This window comes from Osmia lignaria, unplaced genomic scaffold (genome assembly GCF_051020975.1).
Source record: "Osmia lignaria lignaria isolate PbOS001 unplaced genomic scaffold, iyOsmLign1 scaffold0012, whole genome shotgun sequence".
NCBI lineage: Eukaryota > Metazoa > Arthropoda > Insecta > Hymenoptera > Megachilidae > Osmia > Osmia lignaria.
In genome coordinates, this window is record NW_027478166.1 from 10239523 (window position 1) to 10256992 (window position 17470).

Below are 17470 nucleotides of genomic sequence, written 5' to 3' on the forward strand. Positions count from 1 at the left end.
GTGCAGAAGAAGAACAACAAGAAGAAGAAATATCTCGAAATATGTCCGTCAGGCCCCTTCCCTTGAGATAAATCTGCAAATATCTCGGAAACGAAGCGAGCTATGGCAAAATGTTAAGAGACCTTTTTTGTAGAGAATTAAGTTTCCTACTTTTTATGTTCTATGATATTTTTCGATCAGAGGCGTAGTTCTCGAGATATATCAAGATATTTAAAAGTTCCGAAGCCGCACCAACATAATAGAGATACAGAAACACCGTGGCCCCTTTCTTTGAGATAACTCTGCACGATTGCGAGCTGGAAATGCCACTTCCAGTTTAGCTGTGCAGAAGAAGAACAACAAGAAGAAGAAATATCTCGAAATATGTCCATCAGGACCCTTCCCTTGAGATAAATCTGCAAATATCTCGGAAACGAAGCGAGCTATGGCAAAATGTTAAGAGACCTTTTTTGTAGAGAATTCAGTTTCCTACTTTTTATGTTCTATGATATTTTTTGATCAGATGCGTAGTTCTCGAGATATATCAAGATATTTAAAAGTTCCGAAGCCGCACCAACATAATAGAGATACAGAAACACCGTGGCCCCTTTCTCTGAGATAACTCTGCACTATTGCGAGCTGCAAATGCCACTTCCAGCTTAGCTGTGCAGAAGAAGAACAACAAGAAGAAGAAATATCTCGAAATATGTCCGTCAGGCCCCTTCCCTTGAGATATATCTGCAAATATCTCGGAAACGAAGCGAGCTATGGCAAAATGTTAAGAGACCTTTTTTGTAGAGAATTATGTTTCCTACAATTTAGGTTCTATGATATTTTTTGGTCAGAAGCGTAGTTTTCGAGATATATCGAGATATTTAAAAGTTCCGAAGCCGCACCAACATAATAGAGATACAGAAACACCGTGGCCCCTTTCTTTGAGATAACTCTGCACTAGTGCGAGCCGCAAATGCCACTTCCAGCTTAGCTGTGCAGAAGAAGAACAACAAGAAGAAGAAATATCTCGAAATATGTCGGTCAGGCCCCTTCCCTTGAGATAAATCTGCAAATATCTCGGGAACGAAGCGAGCTCTGGCAAAATGTTAAGAGACGTTTTTTATAGAGAATTATGTTTCCTACAATTTATGTTCTATGATATTTTTTGATCAGAAGCGTAGTTTTCGAGATATATCGAGATATTTAAAAGTTCCGAAGCCGCACCAACATAATAGGGATACAGAAACACCGTGGCCCCTTTCTTTGAGATAACTCTGCACTAGTGCGAGCCTCAAATGCCACTTCCAGCTTAGCTGTGCAGAAGAAGAACAACAAGAAGAAGAAATATCTCGAAATATGTCCGTCAGGCCCCTTTCCTTGAGATAAATCTGCAAATATCTCGGAAACGAAGCGAGCTATGGCAAAATGTTAAGAGACCTTTTTTGTAGAGAATTAAGTTTCCTACTTTTTATGTTCCATGATATTTTTTGATCAGATGCGTAGTTCTCGAGATATATCAAGATATTTAAAAGTTCCGAAGCCGCACCAACATAATAGAGATACAGAAACACCGTGGCCCCTTTCTTTGAGATAACTCTGCACTATTGCGAGCTGCTAATGCCACTTCCAGCTTAGCTGTGCAGAGGAAGAACAACAAGAAGAAGAAATATCTCGAAATATGTCCGTCAGGCCAGTTCTTTTGAGCTGAATCTGCAAATATCTCGGAAACGAAGCGAGCTATGGCAAAATGTTAAGAGACGTTTTTTGTAGAGAATTGTGTTTCCTACAATTTATGTTCTATGATATTTTTTGATCAGAAGCGTAGTTTTCGAGATATATCGAGATATTTAAAAGTTCCGAAGCCGCACCAACATAATAGGGATACAGAAACACCGTGGCCCCTTTCTTTGAGATAACTCTGCACTAGTGCGAGCCGCAAATGCCACTTCCAGCTTAGCTGTGCAGAAGAAGAGCAACAAGAAGAAGAAATATCTCGAAATATGTCCGACAGGCCCCTTCCCTTGAGGTAAATCTGCAAATATCTCGGAAACGAAGCGAGCTATGGCAAAATGTTAAGAGACCTTTTTTGTAGAGAATTAAGTTTCCTACAATTTATGTTCTATGATATTTTTTGATCAGAAGCGTGGTTTTCGAGATATATCGAGATATTTAAAAGTTCCGAAGCCGCACCAACATAATAGAGATACAGAAACACCGTGGCCCCTTTCTTTGAGATAACTCTGCACGATTGCGAGCTGGAAATGCCACTTCCAGTTTAGCTGTGCAGAAGAAGAACAACAAGAAGAAGAAATATCTCGAAATATGTCCATCAGGACCCTTCCCTTGAGATAAATCTGCAAATATCTCGGAAACGAAGCGAGCTATGGCAAAATGTTAAGAGACCTTTTTTGTAGAGAATAATGTTTCCTACAATTTACGTTCTATGATATTTTTTGATCAGAAGCGTAGTTTTCGAGATACATCGAGATATTTAAAAGTTCCGAAGCCGCACCAACATAATAGAGATAAAGAAACACCGTGGCCCCTTTCTTTGAGATAACTCTGCACTATTGCGACCTGCAAATGCCACTTCCAGCTCAGCTGTGCAGAAGAAGAACAACAAGAAGAAGAAATATCTCGAAATATGTCCGTCAGGCCCCTTCCCTTGAGATAAATCTGCAAATATCTCGGAAACGAAGCGAGCTATAGCAAAATGTTAAGAGACCTTTTTTGTAGAGAATAATGTTTCCTACAATTTACGTTCTATGACATTTTTTGATCAGAAGCGTAGTTTTCGAGATATATCGAGATATTTAAAAGTTCCGAAGCCGCACCAACATAATAGAGATACAGAAACACCGTGGCCCCTTTCTTTGAGATAACTCTGCACTATTGCGACCTGCAAATGCCACTTCCAGCTCAGCTGTGCAGAAGAAGAACAACAAGAAGAAGAAATATCTCGAAATATGTCCGTCAGGCCCCTTCCCTTGAGATAAATCTGCAAATATCTCGGAAACGAAGCAAGCTATGGCAAAATGTTAAGAGACCTTTTTTGTAGAGAATTACGTTTCCTACTTTTTATGTTCTATGATATTTTTTGATCAGATGCGTAGTTCTCGAGATATATCAAGATATTTAAAAGTTCCGAAGCCGCACCAACATAATAGAGATACAGAAACACCGTGGCCCCTTTCTTTGAGATAACTCTGCACTATTGCGAGCTGCAAATGCCACTTCCAGCTTAGCTGTGCAGAGGAAGAACAACAAGAAGAAGAAGTATCTCGAAATATGTCCCTCAGGCCCGTTCCTTTGAGCTGAATCTGCAAATATGTCGGAAACGAAGCGAGCTATGGCAAAATGTTAAGAGACGTTTTTTGTAGAGAATTATGTCTCCTACTTTTAATCTTCTATGATATTTTTTGATCAGATGCGTAGTTCTCGAGATATATCAAGATATTTAAAAGTTCCGAAGCCGCACCAACATAATAGAGATACAGAAACACCGTGGCCCCTTTCTTTGAGATAACTCTGCACTATTGCGCGCTGCAAATGCCACTTCCAGCTTAGCTGTGCAGAAGAAGAACAACAAGAAGAAGAAATATCTCGAAATATGTCCGTCAGGCCCCTTCCCTTGAGATAAATCTGCAAATATCTCGGAAACGAAGCGAGCTATGGCAAAATGTTAAGAGACCTTTTTTGTAGAGAATTAAGTTTCCTACTTTTTATGTTCTATGATATTTTTCGATCAGAGGCGTAGTTCTCGAGATATATCAAGATATTTAAAAGTTCCGAAGCCGCACCAACATAATAGAGATACAGAAACACCGTGGCCCCTTTCTTTGAGATAACTCTGCACGATTGCGAGCTGGAAATGCCACTTACAGTTTAGCTGTGCAGAAGAAGAACAACAAGAAGAAGAAATATCTCGAAATATGTCCATCAGGACCCTTCCCTTGAGATAAATCTGCAAATATCTCGGAAACGAAGCGAGCTATGGCAAAATGTTAAGAGACCTTTTTTGTAGAGAATAATGTTTCCTACAATTTACGTTCTATGATATTTTTTGATCAGAAGCGTAGTTTTCGAGCCATATCGAAATATTTAAAAGTTCCGAAGCCGCACCAACATAATAGAGATACAGAAACACCGTGGCCCCTTTCTTTGAGATAACTCTGCACTATTCCGAGCTGGAAATGCCACTTCCAGTTTAGCTGTGCAGAAGAAGAACAACAAGAAGAAGAAATATCTCGAAATATGTCCGTTAGGCCCCTTCCCTTGAGATAAATCTGCAAATATCTCGGAAGCGAAGCGAGCTATGGCAAAATGTTAAGAGACCTTTTTTGTAGAGAATTAAGTTTCCTACTTTTTATGTTCTATGATATTTTTTGATCAGATGCGTAGTTCTCGAGATATATCAAGATATTTAAAAGTTCCGAAGCCGCACCAACATAATAGAGATACAGAAACACGGTGGCCCCTTTCTTTGAGATAACTCTGCACTATTGCGAGCTGCAAATGCCACTTCCAGCTTAGCTGTGCAGAAGAAGAACAACAAGAAGAAGAAATATCTCGAAATATGTCCGTCAGGCCCCTTCCCTTGAGATATATCTGCAAATATCTCGGAAACGAAGCGAGCTATGGCAAAATGTTAAGAGACCTTTTTTGTAGAGAATTATGTTTCCTACAATTTAGGTTCTATGATATTTTTTGGTCAGAAGCGTAGTTTTCGAGATATATCGAGATATTTAAAAGTTCCGAAGCCGCACCAACATAATAGAGATACAGAAACACCGTGGCCCCTTTCTTTGAGATAACTCTGCACTAGTGCGAGCCGCAAATGCCACTTCCAGCTTAGCTGTGCAGAAGAAGAACAACAAGAAGAAGAAATATCTCGAAATATGTCCGTCAGGCCCCTTCCCTTGAGATAAATCTGCAAATATCTCGGGAACGAAGCGAGCTATGGCAAAATGTTAAGAGACCTTTTTTGTAGAGAATTAAGTTTCCTACTTTTTATGTTCTATGATATTTTTTGATCAGATGCGTAGTTCTCGAGATATATCAAGATATTTAAAAGTTCCGAAGCCGCACCAACATAATAGAGATACAGAAACACCGTGGCCCCTTTCTTTGAGATAACTCTGCACTATTGCGAGCTGCAAATGCCACTTTCAGCTTAGCTGTGCAGAGGAAGAACAACAAGAAGAAGAAGTATCTCGAAATATGTCCGTCAGGCCCGTTCCTTTGAGCTGAATCTGCAAATATCTCGGAAACGAAGCGAGCTATGGCAAAATGTTAAGAGACGTTTTTTGTAGTGAATTATGTTTCCTACAATTTATGTTCTATGATATTTTTTGATCAGAAGCGTAGTTTTCGAGATATATCGAGATATTTAAAAGTTCCGAAGCCGCACCAACATAATAGAGATACAGAAACACCGTGGCTCCTTTCTTTGAGATAACTCTGCACTAGTGCGAGCCGCAAATGCCACTTCCAGCTTAGCTGTGCAGAAGAAGAACAACAAGAAGAAGAAATATCTCGAAATATGTCCGTCAGGCCCCTTCCCTTGAGATAAATCTGCAAATATCTCGGAAACGAAGCGAGCTATGGCAAAATGTTAAGAGACCTTTTTTGTAGAGAATTAAGTTTCCTACTTTTTATGTTCTATGATATTTTTCGATCAGAGGCGTAGTTCTCGAGATATATCAAGATATTTAAAAGTTCCGAAGCCGCACCAACATAATAGAGATACAGAAACACCGTGGCCCCTTTCTTTGAGATAACTCTGCACGATTGCGAGCTGGAAATGCCACTTCCAGTTTAGCTGTGCAGAAGAAGAACAACAAGAAGAAGAAATATCTCGAAATATGTCCATCAGGACCCTTCCCTTGAGATAAATCTGCAAATATCTCGGAAACGAAGCGAGCTATGGCAAAATGTTAAGAGACCTTTTTTGTAGAGAATAATGTTTCCTACAATTTACGTTGTATGATATTTTTTGATCAGAAGCGTAGTTTTCGAGATACATCGAGATATTTAAAAGTTCCGAAGCCGCACCAACATAATAGAGATACAGAAACACCGTGGCCCCTTTCTTTGAGATAACTCTGCACGATTGCGAGCTGGAAATGCCACTTCCAGTTTAGCTGTGCAGAAGAAGAACAACAAGAAGAAGAAATATCTCGAAATATGTCCATCAGGACCCTTCCCTTGAGATAAATCTGCAAATATCTCGGAAACGAAGCGAGCTATGGCAAAATGTTAAGAGACCTTTTTTGTAGAGAATTAAGTTTCCTACTTTTTATGTTCTATGATATTTTTTGATCAGATGCGTACTTCTCGAGATATATCAAGATATTTAAAAGTTCCGAAGCCGCACCAACATAATAGAGATACAGAAACACCGTGGCCCCTTTCTCTGAGATAACTCTGCACTATTGCGAGCTGCAAATGCCACTTCCAGCTTAGCTGTGCAGGAGAAGAACAACAAGAAGAAGAAATATCTCGAAATATGTCCGTCAGGCCCCTTCCCTTGAGATATATCTGCAAATATCTCGGAAACGAAGCGAGCTATGGCAAAATGTTAAGAGACCTTTTTTGTAGAGAATTATGTTTCCTACAATTCAGGTTCTATGATATTTTTTGGTCAGAAGCGTAGTTTTCGAGATATATCGAGATATTTAAAAGTTCCGAAGCCGCACCAACATAATAGAGATACAGAAACACCGTGGCCCCTTTCTTTGAGATAACTCTGCACTAGTGCGAGCCGCAAATGCCACTTCCAGCTTAGCTGTGCAGAAGAAGAACAACAAGAAGAAGAAATATCTCGAAATATGTCGGTCAGGCCCCTTCCCTTGAGATAAATCTGCAAATATCTCGGGAACGAAGCGAGCTATGGCAAAATGTTAAGAGACCTTTTTTGTAGAGAATTAAGTTTCCTACTTTTTATGTTCTATGATATTTTTTGATCAGATGCGTAGTTCTCGAGATATATCAAGATATTTAAAAGTTCCGAAGCGGCACCAACATAATAGAGATACAGAAACACGTGGCCCCTTTCTTTGAGATAACTCTGCACTATTGCGAGCTGCAAATGCCACTTCCAGCTTAGCTGTGCAGAGGAAGAACAACAAGAAGAAGAAGTATCTCGAAATATGTCCGTCAGGCCCGTTCCTTTGAGCTGAATCTGCAAATATCTCGGAAACGAAGCGAGCTATGGCAAAATGTTAAGAGACGTTTTTTGTAGTGAATTATGTTTCCTACAATTTATGTTCTATGATATTTTTTGATCAGAAGCGTAGTTTTCGAGATATATCGAGATATTTAAAAGTTCCGAAGCCGCACCAACATAATAGAGATACAGAAACACCGTGGCTCCTTTCTTTGAGATAACTCTGCACTAGTGCGAGCCGCAAATGCCACTTCCAGCTTAGCTGTGCAGAAGAAGAACAACAAGAAGAAGAAATATCTCGAAATATGTCCGTCAGGCCCCTTCCCTTGAGATAAATCTGCAAATATCTCGGAAACGAAGCGAGCTATGGCAAAATGTTAAGAGACGTTTTTTGTAGAGAATTAAGTTTCCTACTTTTTATGTTCTATGATATTTTTCGATCAGAGGCGTAGTTCTCGAGATATATCAAGATATTTAAAAGTTCCGAAGCCGCACCAACATAATAGAGATACAGAAACACCGTGGCCCCTTTCTTTGAGATAACTCTGCACGATTGCGAGCTGGAAATGCCACTTCCAGTTTAGCTGTGCAGAAGAAGAACAACAAGAAGTAGGAATATCTCGAAATATGTCCATCAGGACCCTTCCCTTGAGATAAATCTGCAAATATCTCGGAAACGAAGCGAGCTATGGCAAAATGTTAAGAGACCTTTTTTGTAGAAAATTAAGTTTCCTACTTTTCATGTTCTATGATATTTTTTGATCAGATGCGTAGTTCTCGAGATATATCAAGATATTTAAAAGTTCCGAAGCAGCACCAACATAATAGAGATACAGAAACACCGTGGCCCCTTTCTTTGAGATAACTCTGCACTATTGCGACCTGCAAATGCCACTTCCTGCTCAGCTGTGCAGAAGAAGAACAACAAGAAGAAGAAATATCTCGAAATATGTCCGTCAGGCCCCTTCCCTTGAGATAAATCTGCAAATATCTCGGAAACGAAGCGAGCTATGGCAAAATGTTAAGAGACCGTTTTTGTAGAGAATTAAGTTTCCTACTTTTTATGTTGTATGATATTTTTTGATCAGATGCGTGGTTCTCGAGATATATCAAGATATTTAAAAGTTCCGAAGCCGCACCAACATAATAGAGATACAGAAACATCGTGGCCCCTTTCTTAGAGATAACTCTGCACTATTGCGAGCTGCAAATGCCACTTCCAGCTTAGCTGTGCAGAAGAAGAACAACAAGAAGAAGAAATATCTCGAAATATGTCCGTCAGGCCCCTTCCCTTGAGATAAATCTGCAAATATCTCGGAAACGAAGCGAGCTATGGCAAAATGTTAAGAGACCTTTTTTGTAGAGAATTGAGTTTCCTACTTTTTATGTTCTATGATATTTTTTGATCAGATGCGTAGTTCTCGAGATATATCAAGATATTTAAAAGTTAAGAAGCCGCACCAACATAATAGAGATACAGAAACACCGTGGCCCCTTTCTTTGAGATATCTCTGCACGATTGCGAGCTGGAAATGCCACTTCCAGTTTAGCTGTGCAGAAGAAGAACAACAAGAAGAAGAAATATCTCGAAATATGTCCATCAGGACCCTTCCCTTGAGGTAAATCTGCAAATATCTCGGAAACGAAGCGAGCTATGGCAAAATGTTAAGAGACCTTTTTTGTAGAGAATTAAGTTTCCTACTTTTTATGTTCTATGATATTTTTTGATCAGATGCGTAGTTCTCGAGATATATCAAGATATTTAAAAGTTCCGAAGCCGCACCAACATAATAGAGATACAGCAACACCGTGGCCCCTTTCTCTGAGATAACTCTGCACTATTGCGAGCTGCAAATGCCACTTCCAGCTTAGCTGTGCAGAAGAAGAACAACAAGAAGAAGAAATATCTCGAAATATGTCCGTCAGGCCCCTTCCCTTGAGATATATCTGCAAATATCTCGGAAACGAAGCGAGCTATGGCAAAATGTTAAGAGACCTTTTTTGTAGAGAATTATGTTTCCTACAATTTAGGTTCTATGATATTTTTTGGTCAGAAGCGTAGTTTTCGAGATATATCGAGATATTTAAAAGTTCCGAAGCCGCACCAACATAATAGAGATACAGAAACACCGTGGCCCCTTTCTTTGAGATAACTCTGCACTAGTGCGAGCCGCAAATGCCACTTCCAGCTTAGCTGTGCAGAAGAAGAACAACAAGAAGAAGAAATATCTCGAAATATGTCGGTCCGGCCCCTTCCCTTGAGATAAATCTGCAAATATCTCGGGAACGAAGCGAGCTATGGCAAAATGTTAAGAGACCTTTTTTGTAGAGAATTAAGTTTCCTACTTTTTATGTTCTATTTTTTTTTTTGATCAGATGCGTAGTTCTCGAGATATATCAAGATATTTAAAAGTTCCGAAGCCGCACCAACATAATAGAGATACAGAAACACGTGGCCCCTTTCTTTGAGATAACTCTGCACTATTGCGAGCTGCAAATGCCACTTCCAGCTTAGCTGTGCAGAGGAAGAACAACAAGAAGAAGAAGTATCTCGAAATATGTCCGTCAGGCCCGTTCCTTTGAGCTGAATCTGCAAATATCTCGGAAACGAAGCGAGCTATGGCAAAATGTTAAGAGACGTTTTTTGTAGTGAATTATGTTTCCTACAATTTATGTTCTATGATATTTTTTGATCAGAAGCGTAGTTTTCGAGATATATCGAGATATTTAAAAGTTCCGAAGCCGCACCAACATAATAGAGATACAGAAACACCGTGGCTCCTTTCTTTGAGATATCTCTGCACTATTGCGAGCTGGAAATGCCACTTCCAGCTTAGCTGTGCAGAAGAAGAACAACAAGAAGAAGAAATATCTCGAAATATGTCCGTCAGGCCCCTTCCCTTGAGATAAATCTGCAAATATCTCGGAAACGAAGCGAGCTATGGCAAAATGTTCAGAGACCTTTTTTGTAGAGAATTAAGTTTCCTACTTTTTATGTTCTATGATATTTTTCGATCAAAGGCGTAGTTTTCGAGATATATCGAGATATTTAAAAGTTCCGAAGCCGCACCAACATAATAGAGATACAGAAACACCGTGGCCCCTTTCTTTGAGATAACTCTGCACTAGTGCGAGCCGCAAATGCCACTTCCAGCTTAGCTGTGCAGAAGAAGAACAACAAGAAGAAGAAATATCTCGAAATATGTCCGTCAGGCCCCTTCCCTTGAGATAAATCTGCAAATATCTCGGAAACGAAGCGAGCTATGGCAAAATGTTCAGAGACCTTTTTTGTAGAGAATTAAGTTTCCTACTTTTTATGTTCTATGATATTTTTCGATCAAAGGCGTAGTTCTCGAGATATATCAAGATATTTAAAAGTTCCGAAGCCGCACCAACATAATAGAGATACAGAAACACCGTGGCCCCTTTCTTTGAGATAACTCTGCACGATTGCGAGCTGCAAATGCCACTTCCAGCTTAGCTGTGCAGAGGAAGAACAACAAGAAGAAGAAATATCTCGAAATATGTCCATCAGGACCCTTCCCTTGAGGTAAATCTGCAAATATCTCGGAAACGAAGCGAGCTATGGCAAAATGTTAAGAGACCTTTTTTGTAGAGAATTAAGTTTCCTACTTTTTATGTTCTATGATATTTTTTGATCAGATGCGTAGTTCTCGAGATATATCAAGATATTTAAAAGTTCCGAAGCCGCACCAACATAATAGAGATACAGCAACACCGTGGCCCCTTTCTCTGAGATAACTCTGCACTATTGCGAGCTGCAAATGCCACTTCCAGCTTAGCTGTGCAGAAGAAGAACAACAAGAAGAAGAAATATCTCGAAATATGTCCGTCAGGCCCCTTCCCTTGAGATATATCTGCAAATATCTCGGAAACGAAGCGAGCTATGGCAAAATGTTAAGAGACCTTTTTTGTAGAGAATTATGTTTCCTACAATTTAGGTTCTATGATATTTTTTGGTCAGAAGCGTAGTTTTCGAGATATATCGAGATATTTAAAAGTTCCGAAGCCGCACCAACATAATAGAGATACAGAAACACCGTGGCCCCTTTCTTTGAGATAACTCTGCACTAGTGCGAGCCGCAAATGCCACTTCCAGCTTAGCTGTGCAGAAGAAGAACAACAAGAAGAAGAAATATCTCGAAATATGTCGGTCAGGCCCCTTCCCTTGAGATAAATCTGCAAATATCTCGGGAACGAAGCGAGCTATGGCAAAATGTTAAGAGACCTTTTTTGTAGAGAATTAAGTTTCCTACTTTTTATGTTCTATTTTTTTTTTTGATCAGATGCGTAGTTCTCGAGATATATCAAGATATTTAAAAGTTCCGAAGCCGCACCAACATAATAGAGATACAGAAACACGTGGCCCCTTTCTTTGAGATAACTCTGCACTATTGCGAGCTGCAAATGCCACTTCCAGCTTAGCTGTGCAGAGGAAGAACAACAAGAAGAAGAAGTATCTCGAAATATGTCCGTCAGGCCCGTTCCTTTGAGCTGAATCTGCAAATATCTCGGAAACGAAGCGAGCTATGGCAAAATGTTAAGAGACGTTTTTTGTAGTGAATTATGTTTCCTACAATTTATGTTCTATGATATTTTTTGATCAGAAGCGTAGTTTTCGAGATATATCGAGATATTTAAAAGTTCCGAAGCCGCACCAACATAATAGAGATACAGAAACACCGTGGCTCCTTTCTTTGAGATAACTCTGCACTAGTGCGAGCCGCAAATGCCACTTCCAGCTTAGCTGTGCAGAAGAAGAACAACAAGAAGAAGAAATATCTCGAAATATGTCCGTCAGGCCCCTTCCCTTGAGATAAATCTGCAAATATCTCGGAAACGAAGCGAGCTATGGCAAAATGTTCAGAGACCTTTTTTGTAGAGAATTAAGTTTCCTACTTTTTATGTTCTATGATATTTTTCGATCAAAGGCGTAGTTTTCGAGATATATCGAGATATTTAAAAGTTCCGAAGCCGCACCAACATAATAGAGATACAGAAACACCGTGGCCCCTTTCTTTGAGATAACTCTGCACTAGTGCGAGCCGCAAATGCCACTTCCAGCTTAGCTGTGCAGAAGAAGAACAACAAGAAGAAGAAATATCTCGAAATATGTCGGTCAGGCCCCTTCCCTTGAGATAAATCTGCAAATATCTCGGGAACGAAGCGAGCTATGGCAAAATGTTAAGAGACCTTTTTTGTAGAGAATTAAGTTTCCTACTTTTTATGTTCTATTTTTTTTTTTGATCAGATGCGTAGTTCTCGAGATATATCAAGATATTTAAAAGTTCCGAAGCCGCACCAACATAATAGAGATACAGAAACACGTGGCCCCTTTCTTTGAGATAACTCTGCACTATTGCGAGCTGCAAATGCCACTTCCAGCTTAGCTGTGCAGAGGAAGAACAACAAGAAGAAGAAGTATCTCGAAATATGTCCGTCAGGCCCGTTCCTTTGAGCTGAATCTGCAAATATCTCGGAAACGAAGCGAGCTATGGCAAAATGTTAAGAGACGTTTTTTGTAGTGAATTATGTTTCCTACAATTTATGTTCTATGATATTTTTTGATCAGAAGCGTAGTTTTCGAGATATATCGAGATATTTAAAAGTTCCGAAGCCGCACCAACATAATAGAGATACAGAAACACCGTGGCTCCTTTCTTTGAGATAACTCTGCACTAGTGCGAGCCGCAAATGCCACTTCCAGCTTAGCTGTGCAGAAGAAGAACAACAAGAAGAAGAAATATCTCGAAATATGTCCGTCAGGCCCCTTCCCTTGAGATAAATCTGCAAATATCTCGGAAACGAAGCGAGCTATGGCAAAATGTTAAGAGACCTTTTTTGTAGAGAATTAAGTTTCCTACTTTTTATGTTCTACGATAATTTTCGATCAGAGGCGTAGTTCTCGAGATATATCAAGATATTTAAAAGTTCCGAAGCCGCACCAACATAATAGAGATACAGAAACACCGTGGCCCCTTTCTTTGAGATAACTCTGCACGATTGCGAGCTGGAAATGCCACTTCCAGTTTAGCTGTGCAGAAGAAGAACAACATGAAGAAGGAATATCTCGAAATATGTCCATCAGGACCCTTCCCTTGAGATAAATCTGCAAATATCTCGGAAACGAAGCGAGCTATGGCAAAATGTTAAGAGACCTTTTTTGTAGAGAATTAAGTTTCCTACTTTTTATGTTCTATGATATTTTTTGATCAGATGCGTAGTTTTCGAGATATATCAAGATATTTAAAAGTTCCGAAGCCGCACCAACATAATAGAGATACAGAAACACCGTGGCCCCTTTCTTTGAGATAACTCTGCACTATTGCGAGCTGCAAATGCCACTTCCAGCTTAGCTGTGCAGAGGAAGAACAACAAGAAGAAGATGTATCTCGAAATATGTCCGTCAGGCCCGTTCCTTTGAGCTGAATCTGCAAATATCTCGGAAACGAAGCGAGCTATGGCAAAATGTTAAGAGACCTTTTTTGTAGAGAATTAAGTTTCCTACTTTTTATGTTCTATGATATTTTTTGATCAGATGCGTAGTTCTCGAGATATATCAAGATATTTAAAAGTTCCGAAGCCGCACCAACATAATAGAGATACAGAAACACCGTGGCCCCTTTCTTTGAGATAACTCTGCACTATTGCGAGCTGTAAATGCCACTTCCAGCTTAGCTGTGCAGAAGAAGAATAACAAGAAGAAGAAATATCTCGAAATATGTCCGTCAGGCCCCTTCCCTTGAGATATATCTGCAAATATCTCGGAAACGAAGCGAGCTATGGCAAAATGTTAAGAGACCTTTTTTGTAGAGAATTATGTTTCCTACAATTTATGTTCTATGATATTTTTTGATCAGAAGCGTAGTTTTCGAGATATATCGAGATATTTAAAAGTTCCGAAGCAGCACCAACATAATAGAGATACAGAAACACCGTGGCCCCTCTCTTTGAGATAACTCTGCACTATTGCGAGCTGGAAATGCCACTTCCAGTTTAGCAGTGCAGAAGAAGAACAACAAGAAGAAGAAATATCTCGAAATATGTCCGTCAGGCCCCTTCCCTTGAGATAAATCTGCAAATATCTCGGAAACGAAGCGAGCTATTGCAAAATGTTAAGAGACCTTTTTTGTAGAGAATTGAGTTTCCTACTTTTTATGTTCTATGATATTTTTTGATCAGATGCGTAGTTCTCGAGATATATCAAGATATTTAAAAGTTAAGAAGCCGCACCAACATAATAGAGATACAGAAACACCGTGGCCCCTTTCTTTGAGATATCTCTGCACTATTGCGAGCTGGAAATGCCACTTCCAGTTTAGCTGTGCAGAAGAAGAACAACAAGGAGAAGAAATATCTCGAAATATGTCCGTTAGGCCCCTTCCCTTGAGATAAATCTGCAAATATCTCGGAAACGAAGCGAGCTATGGCAAAATGTTAAGAGACCTTTTTTGTAGAGAATTAAGTTTCCTACGTTTTATGTTGTATGATATTTTTTGATCAGATGCGTAGTTCTCGAGATATATCAAGATATTTAAAAGTTCCGAAGCCGCACCAACATAATAGAGATACAGAAACACCGTGGCCCCTTTCTTTGAGATAACTCTGCACTATTGCGAGCTGCAAATGCCACTTCCAGCTTAGCTGTGCAGAAGAAGAACAACAAGAAGAAGAAATATCTCGAAATGTGTCCGTCAGGCCCCTTCCCTTGAGATAAATCTGCAAATATCTCGGAAACGAAGAGAGCTATGGCAAAATGTTAAGAGACCTTTTTTGTAGAGAATTAAGTTTCCTACTTTTTATGTTCTATGATATTTTTTGATCAGATGCGTAGTTCTCGAGATATATCAAGATATTTAAAAGTTCCGAAGCCGCACCAACATAATAGAGATACAGAAACACCGTGGCCCCTTTCTTTGAGATAACTCTGTACTATTGCGAGCTGGAAATGCCACTTCCAGTTTAGCTGTGCAGAAGAAGAACAACAAGAAGAAGAAATATCTCGAAATATGTCCGTCAGGCCCCTTCCCTTGAGATAAATCTGCAAATATCTCGGAAACGAAGCGAGCTATTGCAAAATGTTAAGAGACCTTTTTTGTAGAGAATTGAGTTTCCTACTTTTTATGTTCTATGATATTTTTTGATCAGATGCGTAGTTCTCGAGATATATCAAGATATTTAAAAGTTCCGAAGCCGCACCAACATAATAGAGATACAGAAACACCGTGGCCCCTTTCTTTCAGATAACTATGCACTATTGCGAGCTGTAAATGCCACTTCCAGCTTAGCTGTGCAGAAGAAGAACAACAAGAAGAAGAAATATCTCGAAATATGTCCGTCAGGCCCCTTACCTTGAGATAAATCTGCAAATATCTCGGAAACGAAGCGAGCTATGGCAAAATGTTAAGAGACGTTTTTTGTAGAGAATTAAGTTTCCTACTTTTTAGGTTCTATGATATTTTCTGATCAGATGCGTAGTTCTCGAGATATATCAAGATATTTAAAAGTTCCGAAGCCGCACCAACATAATAGAGATACAGAAACACCGTGGCCCCTTTCTTTGAGATAACTCTGCACTATTGCGAGCTGCAAATGCCACTTCCAGCTTAGCTGTGCAGAAGAAGAACAACAAGAAGAAGAAATATCTCGAAATGTGTCCGTCAGGCCCCTTCCCTTGAGATAAATCTGCAAATATCTCGGAAACGAAGAGAGCTATGGCAAAATGTTAAGAGACCTTTTTTGTAGAGAATTAAGTTTCCTACTTTTTATGTTCTATGATATTTTTTGATCAGATGCGTAGTTCTCGAGATATATCAAGATATTTAAAAGTTCCGAAGCCGCACCAACATAATAGAGATACAGAAACACCGTGGCCCCTTTCTTTGAGATAACTCTGTACTATTGCGAGCTGGAAATGCCACTTCCAGTTTAGCTGTGCAGAAGAAGAACAACAAGAAGAAGAAATATCTCGAAATATGTCCGTCAGGCCCCTTCCCTTGAGATAAATCTGCAAATATCTCGGAAACGAAGCGAGCTATTGCAAAATGTTAAGAGACCTTTTTTGTAGAGAATTGAGTTTCCTACTTTTTATGTTCTATGATATTTTTTGATCAGATGCGTAGTTCTCGAGATATATCAAGATATTTAAAAGTTCCGAAGCCGCACCAACATAATAGAGATACAGAAACACCGTGGCCCCTTTCTTTCAGATAACTATGCACTATTGCGAGCTGTAAATGCCACTTCCAGCTTAGCTGTGCAGAAGAAGAACAACAAGAAGAAGAAATATCTCGAAATATGTCCGTCAGGCCCCTTACCTTGAGATAAATCTGCAAATATCTCGGAAACGAAGCGAGCTATGGCAAAATGTTAAGAGACGTTTTTTGTAGAGAATTAAGTTTCCTACTTTTTAGGTTCTATGATATTTTCTGATCAGATGCGTAGTTCTCGAGATATATCAAGATATTTAAAAGTTCCGAAGCCGCACCAACATAATAGAGATACAGAAACACCGTGGCCCCTTTCTTTGAGATAACTCTGCACTATTGCGAGCTGCAAATGCCACTTTCAGCTTAGCTGTGCAGAGGAAGAACAACAAGAAGAAGAAGTATCTCGAAATATGTCCGTCAGGCCCGTTCCTTTGAGCTGAATCTGCAAATATCTCGGAAACGAAGCGAGCTATGGCAAAATGTTAAGAGACGTTTTTTGTAGTGAATTATGTTTCCTACAATTTATGTTCTATGATATTTTTTGATCAGAAGCGTAGTTTTCGAGATATATCGAGATATTTAAAAGTTCCGAAGCCGCACCAACATAATAGAGATACAGAAACACCGTGGCTCCTTTCTTTGAGATAACTCTGCACTAGTGCGAGCCGCAAATGCCACTTCCAGCTTAGCTGTGCAGAAGAAGAACAACAAGAAGAAGAAATATCTCGAAATATGTCCGTCAGGCCCCTTCCCTTGAGATAAATCTGCAAATATCTCGGAAACGAAGCGAGCTATGGCAAAATGTTCAGAGACCTTTTTTGTAGAGAATTAAGTTTCCTACTTTTTATGTTCTATGATATTTTTCGATCAAAGGCGTAGTTCTCGAGATATATCAAGATATTTAAAAGTTCCGAAGCCGCACCAACATAATAGAGATACAGAAACACCGTGGCCCCTTTCTTTGAGATAACTCTGCACGATTGCGAGCTGGAAATGCCACTTCCAGTTTAGCTGTGCAGAAGAAGAACAACAAGAAGAAGAAATATCTCGAAATATGTCCATCAGGACCCTTCCCTTGAGGTAAATCTGCAAATATCTC